Source organism: Mus caroli, chromosome 12 (genome assembly GCF_900094665.2).
Source record: "Mus caroli chromosome 12, CAROLI_EIJ_v1.1, whole genome shotgun sequence".
NCBI classification, from domain to species: domain Eukaryota; kingdom Metazoa; phylum Chordata; class Mammalia; order Rodentia; family Muridae; genus Mus; species Mus caroli.
Genome location: NC_034581.1, coordinates 34,556,226 through 34,582,414, shown reverse-complemented (window position 1 = coordinate 34,582,414; position 26,189 = coordinate 34,556,226). Strand labels below are relative to the sequence as shown.

Sequence of the window (26,189 nt, the reverse complement as noted above, 5' to 3'; positions counted from 1 at the left end):
ATATACATAGACTGATTGAGAAAGAAGGTACCTGTAAGACGAATAAGAGACTGCTTTTATTGTAAACACAATGAATGTGTAAGGAAGAAATTTATTTCAGAATTTATTATTTAATTAATTAATTTATTTCTAAGGCTAAATCTACATTATTCTCATGCAATATTTTAAATGGCCCATTACTTAAGTTAACAACATTCAGTCCCTTTTTAACATATCAGACATCCATTAGATTTGTAGGTCTATCATCTTTCAGGATTCATTCACAACTAGGAGTTGGTTGTCCAGAACCAAATGCTGAGGGCTTATTAAAGACAGCGCACATTTTGGTTGTGAGAAATGAAGCTGGATCTGAGATGGAGACTTATCCTTGATAGATAGATTTTAAACTGGCAGATGACATATCGAGGCAGCAGGGTAGAAAAGTATTTGCAGCCTTACCCAGTGTGGATCTTGTATGTTACATGTATCAGCCTGTCTGGCAAGGTGTTGTGGGCCTGTGTCCCAGAGGCTTTCCATGGAGATCTCTCAACTGCCCTGGTACAAGAGTTCCAGACAAGGGACGTGAGTGAGGGCAGGGAGGGAAAGTCATTTCTGCCACTCCTGCTGCTGCAGTTGGCTCCACCTCCGTGTCTTCCAGGTTACTTTGTGTTGTCCTGCACTGAGTCTGGTCGGCCAGGCAACAAGAGACAGACTAGCCAGAGAGGAGTGTGGCGGAGCTTCAAGCAGTGTTTTGGGAGAGCAGACCTCTTTCCATATGTTACAGCTCTTAAAAACAGAAGGTTCCGACGATGGAGTAGTTCTAACACACCTTTAATCCTTCCGGATAGGATTCTTATACGCAGTTATGGGGTGGGTAAGGGTCTGACCACAGGTACTTCTCAATGGTTTGGTCTGAGAACATTGGGGGAAATCTTATTTGCATGTGGGAGGGCTTGGTGCTACTCCTATGTGACTGATGGCCACATACCACTCTGCAGGGTGCTCTGGGAGGCTGTAGCTGCCACAGGAGTCAGGGGCCCAGGAGGCATGGTCGAACACCTTCTATCCCATGCAGGTGAAAATCACCACCCACCAGGTCACTGGGGTTCCAGACCTTTGCTCAACTGGGGACCAGGCTGTCTGTGCACAGCCCACTGTCCCACAAGGTGTGGCATCAAAATAAAAACAAAAATGAATCAAACAGACAAGAAAGTGAGGTGGAAACTTGTATGGAGACAGGAGGATTGGCAAGGAATAAAGAGGAGTAAGAGGAAGTGGAAAAGTAAGTATGATCCTAGCATGCTATATACAGGACTGAAATTGTCAAAATAATACATTAATTAAAAAATTTAATTAAAAAATTCCAAAAGAGAGAAAGAGTAAGTGATTTCAAATAAGAGAAGGGATTGCTTATTTTATATCAATAAAAAATGAAATAAATAAAATAGAGTAAACTGTGCACCCTTTTTACATATCTTGAGCTCAGAAAGTGAAAACTGACTAGATAGGCATACATCAGAGATAAGTAAGGGTTCGGGATCTGAACACAGTAGGCAAAATTTAACTAGGGCAGACTTTGGAGTGGTATTAGAATTTATTTAAACAATTAAAACATTTTACCCTGAGAAAAAAGAACCCTGTGGTATTAGGGATAGTAGCTAACTATTATGTAGCAAACAGATTGTCCCAGAAATGGTGTAATACCATGGCTGTAAAAAATTCCTCTCCAAGGAGTCAGTTGGAGGGTTTGGTGCCATCGCTGTCAGTAATAAAGTGAAGTGCTGTTTAATTTACTCATATTCTAGTGTGGTACAATGTGTACTTAAGCAGTGTCCTTGTCTCATCTGTAAGGCTCTTAGAACATGAAAAATTCTGTAAGTTTCCAAAAGAAGATAAAAGATATCAACAAGAAAAAATATTGATTTAACCTTCAGTTTCTGTTTAACTTTTTATTGCAGGTCTCTGTAAATGGGATAAAAGTGACATACATTGCTTGACTGACTACTAAATGGATTGGCAGGGGTGTGAAATGACATTTTACAGCCAGGGGGATGTGTGAAGGCCACTTAACATTTCTGACAAGTTGAATCAGTTGACATTATCTCCTGTGTAACTTCTCTATTAAAACCTTATCTTGTATACCCATAATTTCTATCAGCTGTATAAAATTTAAACACCCTGATGAAATTGACTAACGATTTTGAGACTCTTTGATGTCATTTATGTTTAAAAAATTAGCCTCAACAGAGTAATAGATCTGGAAGTCAAAGATATAAGTGTAGAAGTAAATAAGCTAAAATACATAGAAAATGATACACATAATATACAAAATGATTATATATAAAGATATTTTTGATCCTTTTGAATAAGACTGTTTTCTGGTATATGTTAAAACTAGCTTGGACTTCTGCATTGCAGCAATTATTAAGATTGAGTCAAATGATACACATGAATTTTTAATTAAGCTTTGCTTTGATTATATTTCATCTAAGTGAATAAAAGTCTATGATGTTGCTTCTCAGACATGCTTTGTAGCATGGAGATGAATTTTAAACTTTTACAATGTATGAGAAGTCACTGATTCTCAACTTTGCAAAATATAAGCAGTGTATAAATGAGACGCCTCTGAACACTCTTCCTGTTATGGATCCTGGCCACAAGTTTACCAGTGACTTCAAAACCTTCCATTAACTTTGTTTATTTATACAAGTAGTCAATCTGAAGATCTTGACCATACGCAGAGTATGACAATAAAAAGCTCCGATAACATCCTGCTTTAGACACATGGGCTAAGTCAGAATGTTTCTTATTTCACATATTTTCATATCATTAGACTTATGATAATAAAAGAAAATGATGAAGTATATAATATATGCAAGTACAATCTTTGGTAACTCTCCTTAGTCCCTGGTAAAGATGAACCCAAGCCTTGTGCCTGACAGCTTAGCAAAAACTTCTGTTCTGCTCTAGCATGAGCATTAAATGCAATTTTCAATATTTTCTTTGTATGGCTGCCCTATGAAAAAACTCTCAAATTGTTTCCAGTGATGTCAAAGGAAAAGACCACTCCTACTACCAGACAGCATTCATTAGACTATTTTCCCCCTTTAAATAGGTATGCTGATGCTATTGAGCTCCTGTATTCACTACTGATTAATGGTCATATATACCCAATGGAAAGAAGTAAGACCACAAAGATATTACAGTACTTCTTATCTAGTCAATTACTTTGTGACCATGAGAAGAAGCTTCATTTCTGATAATATCTAAGTGCTTTGTAAACTTCATTCTCCTTGGATGTTTTAGGGTTCTACATTTTACATATACTGTAGTTACAGCTAATTCCAAAATTTTGTTTGTTTGTTTTTTATTTTTGTTTTGTTTTTTGTTTTGTTTTTCAAGACAGGGTTTCTCTGTGTAGCCCTGGCTGTCCTGGAACTCACTTTGTAGACCAGGCTGGCCTCAAACTCAGAAATGTGCCTGCCTCTGCCTCTTGAGTGCTGGGATTAAAGGCGTGTGCCACCACTGCCCGGCTTCTTTGGAATTCTTATGTGAGTTTATTTATTTGCTTGCTTGCTTGCTTAGNTTCAAGACAGGGTTTCTCTGTGTAGCCCTGGCTGTCCTGGAACTCACTTTGTAGACCAGGCTGGCCTCAAACTCAGAAATCTGCCTGCCTCTGCCTCCAAAGTGCTGGGATTAAAGGCGTGGGCCACCACTGCCCCGCTCCATTTGATATTTTTATCAAGTTTTTATCTAATTTACTGATCACAGGTCTTTGGTGTAAGTGACAATACAGCCAGGGCTATACAGAGAAACCCTGTCTAAAAACAAACAAACAAACAAACCCCAAAACAAAACAAAACAAAACAAATATCAAATGGTCAATCACAAAACAGTAACACAAATGACATCTAATAAAAGTTAGGGGAGCTTTAAGTCAGACACAAAGGTTGCTTCTTAAAACTCCATCATGTGCAGGTATTCATAATATCCCAGGCCATGTGTTCCGCAAACCACGTAATAGGGACAAAACTTACTTCTACTGGGCCCTTCATTTTGTGTGTTTTGTACCTGAGATCCGAGAAGTATATTACACACCTTACTATGGGATAAGCAAATGTCTACACTATAAAAATTCTTTACATAATTGCAGTCAAGTATTTTATTGAAAATGTGTTATATTTAACACACCTTTTTGAAAAACTATTTCTCCTATGTTAAAATAGTAAAGGGAGAAAGAAATCTGAGAAGTTTCTCTTAGTGTGGCCAATATTATCTCCGAACACATACAACTATGATTAAAGCTATGTATACAAAATTTTACCAAGGCACACACACGTGAAGAAATTACACCACATTTCTTTGCTTTGCCTCAGTTAACTGTAAAGCTAGCATTTTTCAGTTATACAGAATATGAGTTTTGTAAATGCTTTAATTATCATTCTTCTTGTGACCATCTGACTATATATGTTATATGTCAGAAGAGCACATGAAAAAGTATTTTATTAGGATTCCTTGTTAGGTTTTTTTTTTTTTTTTGCTTTTTTGTTTTGTTTTTTGTTTTTGTTTTTGTTTTTTGCACTTGAAATTATTCAAGGCCAAGGTGCTTAGTTAGATTAGCCATGCTCAATAGGCGGAAATACATGCCCCTACTGTAAACCTAGCCAAGCCCTTGTGGCTGGTGACGTCATGGATCCTAGAGAAGAATTGACTGCTGTTCTTTTCCTCAACCAGTATAATTTTTAACTATATTTAAATATTTAGTTTGTACAGCTCTCACTTCTCATGAAAGATGCTCCTTCTCACAGTAAATAAAGACTATTTAAAAATCTGGCATGCAGGCAAGACTTCCAGTGGAGGGATAACTATAATTAACCCACCAACAAAATCTTCCACCAAAAATGTGTCCTGCCTACCAGAAGTGCAGAGACAAGGATGGAGTAGAGACTGAGGGAATAGCCAACTAGAGAACTGGCTTATCTTGAGACCCATCCCATGGACAAAAACCAATCCCTTAGACTAGTAGTGGTACCCTGTTCTGTTTGCAAGCAGGAGCCTAACATAACTGTCCTCTGAGAGGCTCCACCCAGAAGCTGACCGAAAGGATTACACAATTCACAGCAAATCATTCATTCATTCTGGGAAAGTCTTCTGGAATAGTTGGAGGAAGGATTAAGGAACTGGGAAAGGATAGGGACTCCATAAGAAGACCAACAATGTCAACTAACCTGGATGTTTGTGGGCTCATTGCTTGAACCACCAACCAAAGAACATATATGGGCAGGACGTAGGGCCCGTGTATATATGTAGCAGATATACATCTTTGTCTTCATGTGGGTCCCCCAATCCTTGGAGACAGGGCTTCCTCTGACTCTGTTGTCTGTCTGTGGATACTGTTCTTCTAACTGGGCTGCTTGTTTGGCCTCAGAAGGAAAGGAAATGCCTAGTACAGGGGTGACCTGAGGGGCCAAGGTGGGTTGGTAGCAGGGGTCCATCTTTCCCATTTCATAGGCAAAGGGGTTGTGAGAAAAGGAGGGCTGTGATATCGGGGTGTAAGTTGAATAAACAAATTAATTAGTGGAAAATTTCTGTCATGGAGTCCCTCCTCAAACGACATGTTGACAAGCTGTCTGAGTTTCTGTGCTGCTTTTGTCATAACATCTTCCAGAACTATGTTGTCCCGGGTCTGCACTGAGAAATGTTGATTTGAGGGAGAGGTGACCATTAGCTCTCCCTAGTTTCCTACTGAGCTCAGGATCAAATGAAGAAACATTGGTTCCTCAGGATATCATTGCAGATAGGAACTTTCACCCTGCATCACTGATTGTAAACTCACTGAAATTTACACTGAGAATCTTATTCATTTAATTGAAACATTTAAGTAATTAAATATTCTCTACCTGATAAGTTTTTTTTTAATTATCTTTACACATTTACTGATTTTAGTATTTAGAGTGATTTGTTTCAGAATTCAATCATCAAAAAAGTTGCATTGTGTCATAAAACACTCCTGCTGTTCTAAAGAATGGAGGGTTGGATGTACAAATAGTTTCAGAACAGCCAAGCCATGGACTCATCATTTACCAGCTGTTTCAATATAAACAAAATGATTTTCACCATTTCTAGTTGATAAACATTGAAAATCATAAAGAAATCACAACTCATCATTTTGTTCAGAATTAAAATAATACATATAAAAACACAAAGTAACTCATATGCTCTTATAATGAAGTATTTGCTTATTCTAATTAATGATAAATATATTTTTATGCTTGGATAAGGCACATAACACCTTCTCTAAAATAAGTTACTCAGATTTCTTTAGTCATTAAATTCTAGAATTTCTCATCTCAAAGGAAGGAAATGTATTGCCTTACAACCTTAATCAATGGAAAACTTAATCCTAAAGACAATCTCTATGGACACTTTATTGTGTGGAGGTTCTTAAAAGTTCTCAAATAGAAATAGAGGGATAATGCAGAACAGTATTTAGTAGTGACTTTGAGCAGACATACAGCACATTGTTGGAATGAGCTGTACTTTGAGATGTAGCTAAAGAAAATACACCCCTGGGAGATATCCTAACTGCTGTTACTATTTTCAAACAAATCCAGAACTTAGAAGTTTCTATTTAAGTGCTGATATTAAATGTCCTATCATGTTCCCATTCTAAACCCTTCTTTTAGGAGCTTATAAGTAGGTCATAAAATTTTACTTCAGGTACTCCTTACCATCCAGAAAAGCTATTATAGCCCCCCCAGGAAAATGATAAGCATATTTATAGGAACTTTGTATAAAATATTGATATGTAATGTTCACCTATTTTTAAAAGTGCACTTGTGATGAATAATCTTTATCAATTTGCTGAATCATATTACCTTTCTCATTTCCATTAACCTAAAAGGAAAATAACAACTAAATCCAACCTCTTTCAATTGTTTCTAAATATGATTCATCTATTTTCAACAAATATCACTCACTGTACTTTGTGCTGTCTTTTGGTCTGAAGTGTCACAGGGGGCTTCTGTCTTTTTCAACAAGAATGAATAAATGTTTATTCTTCTGAAATTTGTTTTCGTATTGTTGTTATTGGGAAATACTATACCAAAAATAATTGAGTACAATGAAAAATATCTGTTGCTAGATCAAATAGGAGACTTAGTAAGAAATACATAAGTTTTTTTCTAATGATTTCTCTAAAACCAGAGTTTGTAAATCTATGGTTGCCACAGACCCTCTGGGCCCCTTTGTCTGCTTGGAATGGGTCTTTATTCGCGGGTGGGCAAAGCGTTGGATGAGTGACAAACAGAAGCACACAAGAGAGGTCATGTGGAATCTGAACGTATTTTTCAAATCGAGCATCAGACTTTTTATGCAGAAGACAATAAGGAAGTTGGGTGACATATTCGCAAGGTACAAATGAGGTAAGCGGAATCTTACATAAAACAGAGGAATGCAAACACAAAAGGTCTAACAGGAACCACCTGGGATAGAATTCATAGTTAACAACTGGAATCAACAAGGGCTCCACCTAAGATTCACTTAATCTTAGAAGCCTGGGTCAAGGGCTTCGTGCCCTTGTCATAGTTCCTATTTTAGTCTATTGTATAGTCCACCTTCCCCTTAGGCCATTGTAAATATGTGTGTATGGGTGTAACTTCGCTATAGTTTTAAGTATCTATTCTGGTTTCTCCTTTGGTCTAAAACTTCCTTCTTCCTTAGATGGTAAATTTCTGTGTAAGGGAGTGAATTAGTTTTTACATTCTTACTGAATTTTAAGCCCATGGTCTTGCTCAAGGACTTTCTAGGACTGTTGGAACACTGGCAAAAGGCTTTAGCTATGTCAGAATTCAATCTTAAAAGGCACTTATAATAGGATAATACTAAGAGAGCACGTGGATCTATACACTAGACTAACATGGGAATGGAAAATTACTGTATGGGTTAAAAAGAACGCCAGACTCTAAGAGCAAGTTTCTGTGAAACTCTTTTTGCTTCATGAACAGCTTTTAGGCATCCCTGCCTAACAAACTGACTCGACCGGAGTGCCATGACATATGGTTGCTTCATAAAACCATGAAACTTTTCCCCAGTTAACCTTACACAGTATCTCAATAATAATAAGACCTCCTAGAGCCTAGCGAACAATACAGTCAGTATGACTAAAGGTGACCCCAAGAAACCAAAGGACAATATGTCTGCTTATGCTTTCTTCATGCAGACATGCAGGGAAGAAATAAGAAGAAAAACCCAGAGATTCCAGTCAATTTTGCAGAGTTTTCCAAGAAGTGCTCTGAGAGGTGGAAGACCATGTCTAGCAAAGAGAAATCAAAGTTTGATGAAATGGCAAAGGCAGATAAAGTACTCTATGATCGGGAGATGAAAGATTATGGGCCAGCTAAAAAAGGCAAAAAGAAGGACTCAAATGCCCCTAAAAGACCTCCATCTGGGTTTTTCTTATTCTGCTCTGAATTTCACCCCAAGATCAAGTCCATAAACCCTGGCATCTTCATTGGAGATGTGGCAAAAAAAGCTGGGTGATATGTGAAATAATGTAAGTGACAATGAAAAGCAGCCTTACATTACCAAGGCAGCAAAGCTGAAGGAGAAGTATGAGAAGGATGCTGCTGACTATAAGTCTAAAGGAAAGTTCGATGGTGCCAAGGGTCCTGCTAAAGTTGCCCAGATAAAGGTGGAAGAAGAGGAAGAGGAAGATGAATAAAAACTCTTTCTCCTTGTGAATACTTTAGGAGAGCTCTGTGATTGACACATCTTATTTGAGTCGTGTCTATTGCCCTTGTTAGCTTTAATTACAAAATTTGATCACGATCATATTGTAGTTTCTCAAAGTATCAGTAGTTTACATGAAGTGGCCTTGGGTGTCTGGAGCGCCCTGAAACTGTATCAAAGTTGTACATAGCTCCAAACATTTTTAAAATGAAAAGGCACTCCCGTGTCCTCCTCACTCAGTGCACTTGGCTGTTGGTGTGACAAGGCTTTTGAAGATGTTCCTGGCATTTTGTGCTCAACTCCTAAGGTAGTGTTAAGTATATGGTTATTGGCTAGAAAGCCTGAGTTTTCAACTGTACATATCTATAGTTTGTAAAGAGAACAAAACAACCCAGACACATTCTTTTTCTGGCTGTCCTGGAACTCACTTTGTAGACCAGGCTGGCCTCGAACTCAGAAATCCGCCTGCCTCTGCCTCCCATGTGCTGGGATTAAAAGCGTGCGCCACCATGCCCCACCCCAGAAACATTCTTGATGCTCCTTGTTTGGCATGGAAGCTGTGAGGGGAAGATGCCTTTTGGAGGGGGCAGTAGCTCAGGAGTGCACTGTGAGGCTGGACCTGTTGATACTGCAGTGGGCATCCATTTAGCTTCAGTTTGTCCTGTGTTAGTATATAGTGCCATAGCATTCTGCTGGCATTCTTAGTAGTGGATGGAGGAGGAGTCAGCCTGCATGAGAAGTGTTTGGAGTTTTTGTTTGTTTGTTTGTTTGTTTTTAGTTAAGTGCAGTAGGTTTTAAACTTTTTAAAAGAAACTATAGAACTCATCGTTGTCAGCAAAGCAAAGAACTACTGCATCAATGGAAGTTCAAGAACTCTCTGGACCTAAATGCAATTTGCAACATTCTGTTATTTTTTGTATGTTTAGAATGCTGAAATGTTTTTGAAGATAAATAAACATTATTACATAAAGAAGAAGAAAGAAGAAGAAGAAGACCTCCTAGATGTTACTAACTTCAACTACTTAAGAAATCTAGAAAAGAAATACTTTTATGATTTGTTGTGGATAGCTCTGGGACTAATTATATTTGATGTTAATTCTGTTCTCCTGTGAGTACCTGCGAACAAGAAACAGTCTGCACTCAGGTGATTTCCTGTAAACCTGCTTCCCATCTTAATTTGTAAAATAGAGGAGAGCTGATGATTGGGCAGATAAAAGGGAAGGTGGAGCAGAAGGTAGAGAGAGAGAGAACAAGGGGAACATGGAAGAGGGAGAGGACACAGAGGAGGAGAAAGAAGAAGAAAAGCAGAGCAGAAACTCATGGCCTGGAGAAACCGCAAGTTCTATAGGGTCTCATAGATGTGGAAGATGGTAGTGTAGCAGTAGATCTGCCCAATCTAGGCACACAGTATGTATTCATATTAACTGAATTGTGTCTTCATTGCCGGGGCATATTTGGGTTGGAGATTTAACGCAACTGCATTTTATTTTTTAATTGATTTTATTTTATTTTTTTATTTTGATACAGATCTCTCAATGTAACCCAGGCTGCTTGTGCATTCCTTGATGGTACTGTCTCAGCCTAAAATTAGGTTTGTTGTAGTTTACTTGATTATAAGATCTTAAGATTCTATTTCTCTTACAGGATTAATTATGTCTTGTTTTAGCCTTTTAAAAGACATTTTCATACTTAATCTTCTGATTGTTAAAGACTGGGCACTAAATTAATTTTCACTGTTAAAAAACTGCAAGTAGAACAAGTTCTTCAAAGTCAATAATAATATTGTAATACAAGTGCAAAGATAAAGCATATTAACATTCTTTTGAGTACATCCTGGGCTCCAGAGTAGCCTTCAGAGACACATGTATATAAAACCATCCCAATAAGTTTCCAGGAAAAGCCTCTGAGATTTATCTGTCTCTACGTTGAAGACTTGAAGACTAATCCAGGAAGAACTGTTTGTTGCAGTACCACACAGCTGATTATTGGCAGTTCTGGACTCTAATTCTATTCGGGACATGATGACTTATTTTTTTTTTTTACAATTTATTTATTTTTCTCTCATATATTACATCATGGCCACTCTTTCCTCTCTCTCCTCTCTTCCCAATACTTCCAACCCCACATCATACCTATCCATTCCTCCATTTCTCTACAGAAAAGGGTAGGTCTCCTGTGGATATCAACCCGACATAGCACAAAATTTGCAGTAAGACTGGAAACATACTCTCATGTTCAGGCTAGATAAGGCAGCTCAGTATGAGGGAAAGGTTTCCAGTGCAGGCAAAAGAGTCAGAGATATTCCTTGTTCTTTCTGGTAGGAGTTCCAGAGAAGGCAAAGCTAGACAACTGTACCATATATTAAGGGAACCTAGGTTAGACCTATGCAGGATCTCTAGTTGTTGGTTAAGTCTCTATGGTGGGCCCAAATGAGTTCGGATAAGTTAATTCTCTGTTTTTTTTTTTTTTTTAAGAGGGTTTGTCTGGGGGAGGGGGGGAGGGGGGGGGAGAGAGAGAGAGAGAGAGAGAGAGAGAGAGAGAGAGAGAGAACTGGAAGAGACAGACACCTGGAATTGGGAAACATCTCAGGGTCTAGCTAAAATCCTAGTGCAATGGAAGCTCCCAGGAATCTATGATGGTGAATTAGCTAAGACTCTTAGCAGTGGGGGATATGGAGCCTGAACAAGCCATCTCTTGTAACCATGCAAAACTCCAAGTGGAGCGATTGAGATACTAACCCAGCCACAAAACTTTTGAGGTACAATGTTTCCTGCATACAAGATGTGCTGGGATAAAGATGGTACAGAAATTGTGGGAGTGGCCAACCAATGGCTTTTCCAGATTGAGCCCCATGCCTGACACTGCCTAGAAGAACAGGACCCAGAGGCTGGATAGCCCAGAGACTTAGCACCGAATCAATCATAACTGGGAAAAAAAGAGAGTGAAATGACTCCTAATGATATTCTGCTATTGTCAGAGATTGGTACTTAGCCTAGTTGTCATCAGAGAGACTTCATTTAGCAACTGATGGGAAGAGATGCAGAGACCCACAGTAAATGTTAGGTGGAATTCAGGAATCTTGAACAGAGGAATCTTTCAGAAGAGGGGGAGAAAGGATTATAGGAGCCAGGCTCAAGGACAATATTAGATGACTATATTTTATAAAGAAGCCCCAAGCATCTTTCTACTTTAGAGAAAATCATTATGATTTCATTAAATTAAATTTTCTAACAAGAAAAGAATATAAGATTGAAGTTTTAGATAGAAAACTGCAAAATTAAGATTGCTATATTGCTGGATAGTGGGATGAATAAGAGAATAAAACTGTCATATGTATTATGTATTCTTAAAAACACAATGTATCTTTGCTAAACTAGAAGTGTGGCTTGAAATTTTCTACATACCCTAATTGTGCATGTAAGTTAAAATAGTTGACCTATCTTTAAAAACCACTCTCAAAAGAATAATGATATTTATTTCCAAATCTTCAACAGAATATTAATTACGTGACAGCTAATAAAATCATCTGACATTTAAGAAGTTTTAAGTAGTCTCCTAAACAGTGAAAGATACTTCTAGTCTTAAAAATAAAACAATAACAACAACAACAAAACAGGTTTTCAAATATCATGTGGCCCATAATTTATATTAAAACAACCAGTGAATGGAGTGAAGATATTTTTTTTTTTTTACTTAACTGTATAATTACTGCTTACCAGTACAGGAAACTAGGTTTGATGCAGTTGGGGAGGCTTGGCAACGGCTTCCTCACCCTTAACTCATGAAAGTATGATTCAATATAAAGTTACATGAAGAATCAGAACAGGAGTATTTCTACATTAAAAAAAAATTAACTGAAATCATTGACATTTAACACAATGATGATTACATTAAAACTATTGACTCACAGTTAACATTTAGAATGAAGCTAACCTTTCAATTTGGTTTGTGGCAATTTATTGAAACTGAAACTCCTAAGCTCCATTCCACCAATCTACCTTCCCCATACTATTTTTCTTTCAGTAAACAACCTCTGTTATTGCCCACACTTTAGTCTTCCACATTCTATTACTTCTTTCTTAAATCCCATAGAAAATCAATCATCAAATTTCATCAATATTACTTTCAAAATGTATCCAGAATTCAGTCCTTTTTTGTCAACCAGTTCACCACCTGTCTAGTGCTGCCAGTCTCATTCTTGCCCAGACATGGGCAATTGTTTCCTAACTGGTTCCCCCTCTTGCTTACTATGCTCTTTCACTGAAGTGTTAAATTACTCATTCTCCATGTCTCATTTTTCCTTTCAGTCACTACATTCCTGTTTCTCTTTTAGTTTGTATGACTAAGTTCATGTAGCTCAGGGTGACCTTAAACTCATGATTTTACGTTTTCACCTCAGAACTGTTAGGATCACAGGCATATGCTACCATAGGCAATGTCATACTGAGCCCCACATCTCCTTTAGATACATAGATTAAACTCCGAGACTATACTTATTCTATCTCCCATTAAAAATATGGTTTCTATAGTCTTCTGTCTATCATATGCTTTAATTTTTAATATATTCCACAATCATTTGATAAAACATCTCCCACCACATTATGGATAATTTGAAATGACTTATCCACATCATGTCATAGAACCTTTGTTATATTTACAATAGCCATCACTTGTAGACACTCTGCTAAATGCATTGCCTTTGTTATTTCTTGATCTTCAAAACAATTCTAAGAAGGGTTTTACTATTTCTAAATTTTTACTTGATTTTTGCAATATGTTTTGTCATCAAGGTCATTATAAATAAAACTTCCTATTTACTATGCACATATTTAGATAAGGGTAAAGATATGCTTAAGTGTAGTTATATTTTATAAAGATGACAGCCTGTACTGATTTAAATCAATTAATAACTTATGGCTGAAAACAACACGAGGAAATAAATTAATAAATACTTCAATAAATGTCATTTATATTTGAACCAATGACATTAATGATGTTCTAAAAAACTATCAATGTCATATTCAATGTCATGTTATTTTCAGTGGTTTCTTTGTTCTTTTCTCTTGTACAATACTTTGTTTCCTTATGAAACAATCTTTAATCAAAACATTGAAAAGTTGACTTTAGAAATATGAAAGTTTAATTTTCTTTGAAATTACCTAGATATGTATCACAAATATGCCTGAATAGATTTTATGAGTTGTTATTTATAGGAGCTATTTCTAATATCCCAATAATTTTGTTTACTGTCCTTCACTGTGGGCAGGAATTAGACAACACATTTCTTTCAATGTAGAGTGCAAATACTTTTCTAGTAGGTTATGATTTCCAATAGCATCTATATTAGTTAGCACCAACTATCAGCTAGACATCCCCTAAGATTAAAGGCAGAGAGATTTGACGAGGAGGTACATAGATGAACTTGGTATGTAGGCATGTCTAGTGGGAACTGTCTTGACTGTTAATTGATGCAAATAGTCTCTAAATGTTTTGAGAAGAATTATTTCGTGCACTGGTCCCTGGACTGAATTCAAGTAGAGAAAGCTAGCTGTGTATTAACAAAGTAAGAAAGGATACACAACTTTGCTTTCCCTTGGCTCTTGATGCTTTAACTCCATGTTGTCACTCCCCCACAGTGATTTAGTCTACAGATATATTTAAGCCAAGGCACCTCCTACCCCACTTTTCTTTTCTTTCATGTTATTTGTCAGAGCAACAAATGAAACTAGAACTGTTTCCTAGGAGTTGAACAGAAAGTAACCTTCTTCTCAAACAAAAGGTTTCAAAGAGCCGGGCGGGGCACACGCTTTTAATCCCAGCATTTGTGAGGCAGAGGCAGGCGAATTTCTGAGTTCAAGACCAGCCTGGTCTACAGAGTGAGTTCCAGGACAGCCAGGGCTATACAGAGAAACCCAGTCTCGAAAAACAAAACAAAACAAAACAAAACAAAACAAAACAAAACAAAACAACCAAATAAACAAAAAAAAAGGTTTCAAAGGGAATTCAATTTCTTTTTTATTTTAACCACTTTCTCTATTGGCATATTTGCTAAGAAAGTGTACCCCTCTATTATGCAAAAGGAAGAAATCTCAGACCATAAGTTTCTTTATATTTAGTAATTATTTCTCATACACTTAACATTCATCGAGGATCAAACGCATACAATGTCACACTGCTACAGAAAACAAAATAAAATAATTTGTAGAAATTTACTTAAAATGTAATTACTGATAATAATCATTCCAGGTACAGGGAAAAGTTTCCTCTATTCTTCAGGTTGAGGTTGAAATTTACTTAAAATGTAATTACTGATAATAATCATTTGAGGTACAGGGAAAAGTTTACCCTATTCTTCAGGTTGGTGTTGAAATTGTGGTTGTTCTTCATCCTCAGTCTCCTGGATGCTAAGATTATAGATGTGAGCCACCACATTTGCCTTCCCTACTACCGTGTTTTTCTTCTTTGTTTGAAATCTAAATGAATTACTTAGGTTATTAAATGCTTCTGGATTCTACTTTCTTGTACATTTCACTTTCAGTGATTTCCTAGTGCTTCATTAACAAGATGCACAAGTATTTCTAACCACAAAATTAACAAAACCCGGTCCAGGCTTAGCTCCAATTCTACTATGCTGACCTTTGTTTTAATTAGCAGAGTTGCTATGCTTTATGAGTCAGAGTACTGGGACTCCAAAGAGTGCATCATCCTTACAAATACTTTAAGGAACCTCAGGGTGAAACTACTAAACTTACAGGACCTATTAAAAGCTTCATAGGTACTACCTTGATTTCATAGTATCCATTAATTAACTCAATTAATTTTCCCTTGTTTAATGAACTTACCTGAATTGACATTTGTGCTTTTTTTCTTCTTTTTTGCTTATTTATGTGTTTTGGTAAGAAAAGCAAACTCAGCAAGCCATAAATTTTACTTTTTTATGCACAAAATATATTTCTGGAAGCCAAGACTTAATGATTTATGAAGATGCACTTCATTTTTAAATATATGGAGGAACTGATAAACTTATAAAAGAAAAATAGAGGTTTAAAAAATATGATAATTAAAAATTAAATGAAATTAATGTCCAATAACCTGTTCCAGGAGATTAACATTTCAATCTTTTTTTTCAGTAAAATACAATCAAACTAAAGTTATTTTTGTTATTCTAAGTGTACCATAGTTTATATTTATTAATATTTTATCACGTTTCCTAAACACTTTTTTATTGGCCGCTGGAATAGGAAGTATAAAACTCTAAATCGAGGTGCCATAATGACTCAATTTGAAATTTGTTACACTTTTAAAGGTATCCTAAACCTATTCTTTTAAGTGTCTCATTAGAGATTTTTCACTTACTACATATGATTACATGGGCTAGTTTTATTTGATGATTTGCTGTTTTGATTGCATATCGCCACAATTTTAGTGAAGGTAATTGTGTTAATTTGTTTTTGAAAGAAGATTTTTCAAGACAGAATTGCTTGACTGGTAATATTTAGTCATTTAAAAGTATTGTCAATGATTCATCATTAGATATTAAAAGATGATTCTTTTATGGTGGTGCACTCCTTTAATTCCAGCACTTGGGAGGCAGAGGCAGGCAGATTTCTGAGTTTGAGGCCAGCTTGGTATACAAAGTGAGTTCCAGGACAGCCAGAGCTACACAGAGAAACCTTGTCTTGAAAAACAAAACAAAACAAAACAAAACAAAACAAAACAAAACAAAACAAAACAAAACAAAACAAACAAACAGAAAGATGATTCTGCGACCTCCAAACTTGACCATAGGTTTCTACTTAAGCCCCTCCAGGAAAGTGATCCAAAAATGTGTGTTGTAGAGAATTTCAGGGCTAAGATTTATAGATACTTAATTACTTGTTATGTAACTAAAAAATAAGAAATAAATTAAAATTTAATATTTTCCCCTAAGCATAGAAATGTCAAAACTACAAAATTAATCCATCAATTGATCTGTTTGTTTGTTTTTCTTGTAGAGTTGTTGAATGATCAAAACCATAACTCCCCTAATGTCCCTAAGGTGATAAGCCTTATTAATGATATTGAAGTTTGGGAAATTATAAAGATACTAAACAAGCCCCCCAACCCTAACTCTACCATGAGTACCTAATAGAAAGGAAAACTAAGAGTTACTAGGGCAAATTAATTTGAATGTGACATATTGCTGATTAGTCAGAATTAAGGCACTAGCACTGGAGTTATCTGTCTCCTTACCAGGTCTTTGTGCACTTGATGGAGTTGCATTAGCAGGTCAAAAGAGCAAATAAAAGCTGGATTGTAAACCATTCTACCAAGCCATTTGTGACATTTGGAGAAAAACTCTGTAGAGAAAGCCTCAGAAAGTTTTGTTATCTTTGTACTCATACTCCAAATAGTAAAACAATTAAAAACCCACAAAAATCGAAATTAAGTGCAGACCCTCCCTCATTAAAGGGATATTATTAAGCCAGATTTCTTTTAGGTGTTGATTAAGAACAATTTGCTACCCCAAACCTCTCTTCTGTTGTTAATGTAATCATTTAAATAAAAGCAGAAGGAAAAGTGCCATGAATCTTCGATCCTGGAGGACAGAGATTGGAAGGAGGCTGAGATTACAATGAGCCATACTATGAATAGCTGTGAATTATAGATGGCAGCATAATCCATACATTACTTTATCTCAAATTAGAGCCAGACACTGTGAAGCAAGATGTCCTTAAGGTAGCCTTAGGAGTGATGAATGGTGGTTGCAAGAAAAGTTTCAGTCCAGCAAAATTATTTTTTAAAGAAACAGATAATTAAGTCCAACTTATTTCTATATATCCTTAGAGAGGTTAACACATCCAAGTTGTGCTTTTCTGGTTTTCTCGTTTTGTTTTGTTTTTGTTTTTAATGCAGTAACCTGGGTGGTAGCTTCCCATTATAAGTCTCAGAGGTTTATTTACTTTTTTTTTTTAATGTTTCACATTCTACATTAATGTGAAAATTATGACTATGTACTAACAGAGAATATTTATTTTTTAAAATACCAGTTTAAGAGTATCTCCAAACACAAATCAGTGATGGTGGCACTCTCCAGCAGAAACCACCAGGCTTCCCAAGCTGAATCTGCATGAGTCAGCAGGAGCAACCAACCAGAAACAGATCTGATGCCAGAAGTTCTCTGCCATGCCTTTCCCAACAGAGTGAAGACCAGTGAGGATGCAAGACCAAGAAAGCAATGCAAGGCTAGCTATGGAAGTGCCAGTCACTGTCCATTGACTCCTATTTATTCTCTATCTAAATACCATGTGAGCTTGCCTCAGCAAACCATCACGTGAATCTGTATCACATGACACAGCCAGTAATTTCCACTTCAAATAATAAGGATTAATTTTATGTATTGACTTTCTTTTTGCTTTTAATTAACTACTTTTGAAATAGTTCTTCTTTAATAAAATTCTGATACTGAATCACCCTTGTGTTTGGGGCTAAAATCCAAATTTGTCATGATGGAATTGGTGTTATTACAGAATGAATGTCAGTGGATAAGAAGGGAGCATCTTACTCCTACCATGCCTCTGCAGCTGACAATTTTTCAATAAGGGAATATTCAATGACAGAAAAACCAACATTTTTTAAAATAAATGATGCTGGAAAAAACTGACTGAAATAAACAAAGGAATAAAAGTACATATCTGTATCTTACCATCTTGAAAAATAAAGTCGATGGGGTTAAAGAGATCAAATAAGATATAATACTGTGAAAAAGCTACAGGAAAGAATGAGGAAAAAATATTGAGATGCCCCCAAAGCACATTACATGAAAGCACACATGTACCATCATTTGATCCAGGAATCCCTCCACTAGGTAAATATGCAAATGCAGTGATACCTGATAGTGATGAAACATCTGTATGGCTGTCTTTATTTCAGTACTATCAAAATTGCCAAGAAACAGGGACAATAGATGTGTCCATCAAGTGATTAATGAGAAAATTAAAATGTGGAAGATACATGCGATCAGATATTAATCTGCCATAAAGAATTCAATGTTGTCATCTGTGACATTAGACAGAGCTTAACTTCGTATGTTAAGTGAATTAAGCAAGTTTTAGAAGGACAAACACTGTATGGTTTCACTGGTGTCTAGAATCTAAAAGCAGTGTTCTGCTGTGATTTGGGATTTGAATAGGGGGCAACAGAGGCTGTAGAGCCAAGATGAAGGGGTAGAAAAAGGAATAGGTTGACCATCCTGTGCAAAATTATTGATATGTAACAGCAAGGGATTCTGATTTGCTACTGCAAATCAAGGTGACTTTGGATGACAAATATGTTCCACATACTTTAGAAAACTAGAAGAAAAGCTTCTAAATGTCTTCACCACAAAGAGATGAATATTTGAGGAGATAGCTATTTTTAACATGATTTAAACAGTACACAATGATACATGCATTAAAAATATCACATGGAACTCTCTAAATATGTATAAATGATTTTTATGTTTTATGTATCAGCTAAAAATAAATTTAAATAAAATATTCAACAGGAATACAAAATAAAATTGTTATTTCTCAAAAATGATACCAATCAATGACATAGGAAATTTTATAACTTCAAAATCATATCTCATAAATGCTAGATCACGGAGTATCACATACCAGGGAGTATCACATAATTTGCCACTAACAAGTAACCATTTTGGTATAATTTAATATTTTTTTTTATTTTTTGAGAGTGCTATATACCATGAAATATGATCATATATGCCTTTCAGATTTTTTCATATTCCCCAAATATGCCTCTCTCCCCACTCAATTGTTTTGGGGGACAGTATATTGCTAAGTCACATAGACTGGCCTCAAACTTATGATACTCCTGCTTCTATTCCATGAGTAGCTAGGATTACAGATGTGTCCCTTTCAAGATCTGTTATGTATCAGTATAGACTCTTCAAATACCTTAAATAATGTTTGTCCTAATTTGGAAATTATTTATTGCTGTGAGTGGTGAGTATAACCAAATGTTAAATTTTATACTGTGGATGATAGTTTTGCTATATTCTTTTTTCACATGGAATTGAATCTCTGTTTATATGCCATAGCATCTTACATATTCCTTGCAGACAAAACTGTGGCTTTGTGAATTGTCTATAAGTATCTGAGATATAAATTTCAGGTTATTTTGAAGTTGTGCCTGTTTGTATCATTCGCCCACTCAAGACATCACACATTCTTCAACCACCCCCTACACTTGGAACAGACACCCAATTAATACATGCCAGGCAGGCCACCTTGCTCTTCTCCTTCAAAAACTCCAAAAAAACCATCTGTTCTGGGAGGCTTTCCAGCTACAATAACCACCTACTACTTTCCATTGCCTATAATATCTGCATCATTTTTTGAGCACTGCTAAGATAGTTGCCATTACAAAATCCATAAGATATTTTCTAAATACCATATACTGGTATTTAACCTCCTTTCAAACATCTACATCCTCTTAGAATAATAGCATATTCTTGCAAGCTTTCTTTCCATGAGAGAATAGAAAAATGTGAGCTTTTAAATAGTAAGAGACTTAACATTGATCTTGAAACAAGATTTTATCCAAACCAGTTAGGTGTACTAATTAGTCTTCTGTGTCAAATTCTAATAGAAAAAATTTATTGAAACTGCCTCATTGGGTTTTTGTGAAGATACTATCTTGTAGAACATAAACAATGAGATACATTGTTTTTAAATAAGCATACATTAAATTTCAAATTTTATTGCAAATGCCTTGCTAGGCAACAACAGTTAATTTTGATCTCATGACATTTTGATAAATTATTCCATGGAGAAAAACAGTAAAGTACAAGTTGTTTTATCATGAAAGAAAAAAATAAAAATGAAAACCTGATTTTTTTTCTGGAATTATAAAGTTATATGTATGATTGTGGTGGATAATAGGAAGTCTTGAAACTTTGTGAACCTCCTCAGAGTCAATGCCACACTCATCTTCTAGGAGGCTGTCACTGTCCAGATAGAAAACTAAAGTATCTCATTTTGACTCATGTCAACGGCAAGACTTTTACTTTTCTATTTCCACAGTAGGTGTTGTAAATCATGAGGCACACACCAGAGACTGAGGATTGATTGAAGAATCTATATACTCATACTACACATTAAGGAGATACCATGAGAGACATCTCCTAAGTTAGGAAGGCAAAGCCCTCTGTAGGGATATTGGGTGGCACAATGGAGCCCAAATCATAAAAATGTAGAAGGAAGAGTTTAGAAGCAGATGTTAGTCCGTCCTCTTGTTCATCAAGTCAAAATAGAAAAAAAAAAAATATGGAGTAAGACAAGGCTATCAAAGCATCTAAAAAGTAGCCATGGAAGAAGTTCTTATGACCCAGGAAGACAACGTTGTTTTATTCATTTGCACTATACATGAATAGAAAAGCAACAATGGCTCAAACTGGTTCCTTGTCCAGTGGATCCAAGGCATGTAGGTACTAGCATAGAAGCATTGTCCTTAAGTATTGTTATTGAAAGAAGGGAAGCAAGGGTGAGGCCAGTGGAGAAAGACAAGGGAAAGCTGTGTAGGTGCATGAGTAAGAAAATGTGTAAAAGTAGAAAGACTAGAATATTTGATATACCAGTTGTTACTACATCAATGAGAATAAAGACTCAAAGTCAAAAGGAAGTCTTGTAGAAATAAATAATAAAACCTAATCTTTTACAGAAACCTGTAACTGCTGTATATCTTATTGCTATATTAACATAGTTATTGCAAATATATGTAATTAACTAGTGGTTATTACCATTACCTCCATTTTACAAGCACATAGATACTTAAGACCACCAAAAAATTAAATATATATCATTTAATGATTGTTAACTGCCTACAACATACAAGGCAGGTAATAGATATGAGGAGACATGTGACACCATTTTTTACCATGCCTTTAAAAGTTTAACATTTCACAGTCATCTATAGGATGGAACACAGGGCCCCAATGTAGGAGCTAGAGAAAGTACCCAAGAGCTGAAGGGATCTGCAACCCTATAGGTGGAACAACAATATGAACTAATCAGTAACCCCAGAGCTCGTGTCTCTAGCTGCATATGTAGCAGAAGATGGCCTAGTCGGCCATCATTGGGAAGAGAGGCCTCTTGGTCTAGCAAACTTTATATGCCCCAGTATAGGGGAACGCCAGGGCCAAGAAGTGGGAGTGAGTGGTTAGGGGAGCAGGGTCGGGGGTAGGGTATAGGGGACTTTTGGGATAGCATTTGAAATGTAAATGAAGAAAATATCTAATAAAAAATTTTAAAAAGTTTAGCACTATAATGATCACTAATAAGTATCCTGCCTTTAAACTTCTGAGATCATTTTTCCTCACCCCCTTAAAAAATTTATCATTCAACAAATTTGTTTTGAATTTTATTTGGAAAGGTACACCTGTTTTTGACTGTTTAGAAAATATTAATTATCACCATCAATATGCTTGCAATATTTTCTGCCAAGTGGAAAAGAGCAGGCATGGCATACATTTCTGGGCGTAAACATTTCAAGATCACATGGTGTATTTTACATAAGTGCAAAAATCTGAAGCCTTAAATCAGTATAGATACACTGTTTATTTACCAACAGTGGTAAAGGTAAGCAGCCTTCTTAGAATGTATCAACAATGAGAACACTGTTCACAATGTTCTCATATGAATTCTAAATCATTCCAAACCATCTTCAAAATGCTATCCATCCTGAAAGTAAGGAGCAGTCTATCAGCCTAGGATTGGAATTCCTCCTTTCTTGGGAAGTACTGACACTTCTTTCATCTACTCAAGCAGAGAAGAAATAGATACAGAGTGAACAGGATTTGCTATCTATTATTTGCCAATCACTTATAGTACAAGTGTATCTTCCGAAGGACATTTCTTACCTGAAATTTGTGGATAAAATTCTCTTGAGGGGGAACTTAATATAGAACTCCATTCATAAAAACAAATCGTATAGTGAAACAGAATGCCTTCATACCACACAGGGAAATGTCTAGTTAGTATCTGAAAATGAAAAAAAACTAACCTATGCTAACACAACTGCCTGTGGAGATAATAATAACAGTGGCTCCCACATGTGGAATTACTATATGCCAGGAAACCTTCTTAGCTTCTAATTTGAGTTAACTTATTTAGTCACTTATACTCTATAACAGCATGCTTTCTCATGTCCTTTCCCATGTCAAAATGTGGGTCATGACCCCTTTGCAGGAGGGAACAATGGGAGGGGGTATGGAATCTTTCCCAGGAGTCACCTCAAGCCATCAAACCATTGGAAAACACAAATATTTACATTAAAATTCACAGCAATAGCAAAATTATGGTTATGAAGTGGCAATAAGATAAGGTGTATGGATCGAGGTCATGACAGCATGTAAAATTGTATTAAAGGGTTGCAGCATTAGGCAGGCTGAGAACCACTGCGCTATAGGGAACGAACAACTACTAAGAAATTTTACAAAGCAGCATGTCCCAGGGTCACTCGACTGTTAAGCAAAGGAGCCTGAAGTTATAGTTTGACTGGAATGTTCCAGAGGGAGCACTGTTTCTGATGGATATCAAATTCTATGTTTTTGATATGTGTTCTTATTTCTAACTAATAAACATGCAGTGTTTAGGTATATCAGTGACTCTGCTTCATAGTTGTAGGTGGACATCATGGATCACAACCAAAATGTGCTTCATTTTGCAAAGTCTTTTCCTCAACTGCTGGGCATTCCCACACTGCTCCCAAGTGGGACTGGACATTACTCATACATGTCTTTCCTTGCCCACATCTACTGTATGAATAGCAAACCATAAAGCCAGCAGTTCTTGTTCCCTTCATCCGCTCTGAGATTCACCCTCAGCCTTTGAACACTTTCTCTCACAGTTAGAGAATCCCATCTGTTACAAGGGTGACACAGATTCTCTGATAGTAAATATTTTCAGCCTTGTGTGTTATACGGTCTCTGTCATAACTCAGCTCTGCCCTTTGGATTTAAATATGGCCATAAGACAGAGAAACCAGTAACCTTGTCAATGTGCCAACATTTTTTTTTTCAAACCAAAGCACACAACTGGACCTGGATCCATGGCCTTGCCTTGCCAACACCTAGTCTATCCTGTATCATGCAGAGAAAGGGTTTTTTTTTTTTTTTGTTCTGCCCCATAAAAACAAATATAGCTATTTGAAACCTTGCCTCCACACTTAGAAGTCCAATAAACCCCAAGGTATCTCCTTGTATATCTCAAAGAGATATTCTCATCTTAATCATGATTCTGGGTTAGACAGTCATTTAAAGTCAATTCTTATGTGTCATGGGTTTCAATAAGTTATTATCTGTTGGTTCTAATTGTTATAACAGCTCTGTGGGTCATCTTTCCACAGCCAGGGCTATACAGAGAAACCCTGTATCAAAACAAACAAACAAACAAACAACCTAAATAAACAAAAAGAAAACAAACATTTTTCCAATTTACAAAGGATGTAGCCTTTAAACTTTTACAATCAGAAAATATAATGCAAGAAGAGAGGTGTCCACCCCGCCCAGGAGGGCTTTGCTGGAGTAACCTGGAGAGCCATCTTGGTGGATCCCACCGAGACTAGTTTGCACAGGTGAGAGTGTGGACTACAGAAGCTAACAGCTTCTGGGACAGGCCAAAGCAACACAGCTTCTGGGACAGGCTCTGTTTCAGTCCTTAGTCTTCTGCCAGGAGGCAGGTCCAAACACCAGATATCTGTGCACCTTCCCTGCAAGAGGAGAGCTTGCCTGCAGAGAGTGCTTTAACCACTGAAACTCAGGAGAGAGCTAGTTTCCCAGGTCTGCTGCTAGAAGCTAACGGAATCAAAAGAGGAACAAGCTCTAACCACAAACAACTATAACAACTAACTCCAGAGATTACCAGATGGAGGAAGGCAAACATAAGAATCTTACTAAAAGAAACCAAGACCACTCACCATCATCAGAACCCAGAACTCCCACCTCAGCCAGTCCTGGGCACCCCAACAACCTGAAAAGCTAGACCTGGATTTAAAAGCATATCTCATGATAATGGTAGAGGACATCAAGAAAGACTTTAATAAGTCACTTAAAGAAATACAGGAAAACACTGCTAAAGAGTTAAAAGTCCTTAAAGAAAAACAGGAAAACACAATCAAACAGGTGATGGAAATGAACAAAACCATACTAGATCTAAAAAGGGAAGTAGACACAATAAAAAACAAACAAACAAACAAACAAACAAAACAACAAAAAAACAAAGTGAGGCAACACTGGAGATAGAAATCTTAGGAAAGAAATCTGGCACCATAGATGCGAGCATCAGCAACAGAATACAAGAGATGGAAGAGAGAATTTCAGGTGCAAAAGATTCCATAGAGAACATGGGCACAACAATCAAAGAAAATGCAAAAAGATCCTAACTCAAAACATCCAGGAAATCCAGGACACAATGAGAAGGCCAAACCTACGGATAATAGGAGTAGATGGGAATGAAGATTTTCAACTTAAAGGGCCAGCAAATATCTTCAACAAAATTAAAGGAGAAAACTCCCCTTACCTAAAGAAAGAGATGCTCATGAACATAAAGAAGTCTACAGAACTCCAAATAGACTGGAGCAGAAAAGAAATTCCTCCCGACACATAATAATCAGAAAAACAAATGCACTAAATAAAGATAGAATATTAAAAGAAGTAAGGGAAAAAAGTCAAGTAACATATAAAGGCAGGCCTATCAGAAGTACACCAGATTTTTCACCAGAAAATATGAAAGCCAGAAGATCCTGGACAGATGTTATACAGAACTAAGAGAACACAAATGCAAGCCCAGGCTACTATACCCAGTCAAACTTTCAGTTACCATAGATGGAGAAACCAAGGTATTCCATGACAAAACCAAATTCACACATAATCTTTCCTCGAATCCAGCCCTTCAAAGGATAATAACAGAAAAAAATAAATACAAGGATGGAAACAATGTCCTAGAAAAAGCAAGAAAGTAATCTTTCAACAAACCTAAAAGAAGACAGTCACAAGAACAGAATGCCAACTCTAACAACAAAAATAATAGGAAGCAACAATTACTCTTTCTTAATATCTCTTAATATCAATGGACTCAATTCCCCAACAAAAAGACATAGACTAACAGACTGGCTACACAAACAAGACCCAACATTATGCTGCTTAGAGAAAACCCATCTCAGGGAAAAAGACAGATACTACCTCAGAATGAAAGACTGGAAAACAATTTTCCAAGCAAATGGTCTGAAGAAACAACCTGGAGTAGCCATTCTAGTATCTAATAAAATTGACTTCCAACCCAAAGTCATCAAAAAAGACAGGGAGGGGCACTTCATACTCATCAAAGTTAACATCTTCGAAGAAGAACTCTCAATTCTGAATATCAATGCACCAAATGCAAGGGCAGCTACATTCATTAAAGAAACTTTAGTAAAGCTCAAAGCACACATTGCACCTCACA

The 26,189-nt window shown here is 36.5% G+C and overlaps 1 protein-coding gene and 1 pseudogene across 7 annotated transcripts in view; one reads left to right on the top strand and one right to left on the bottom strand.

The window, feature by feature from the left end:
- Window positions 1–26,189, bottom strand: part of Dgkb (diacylglycerol kinase beta) — a 710,085-nt gene that overhangs the window by 234,831 nt on the left and 449,065 nt on the right. The window lies entirely within an intron of this gene.
- On the top strand, window positions 8,138–10,011 carry LOC110306668 (annotated as a pseudogene).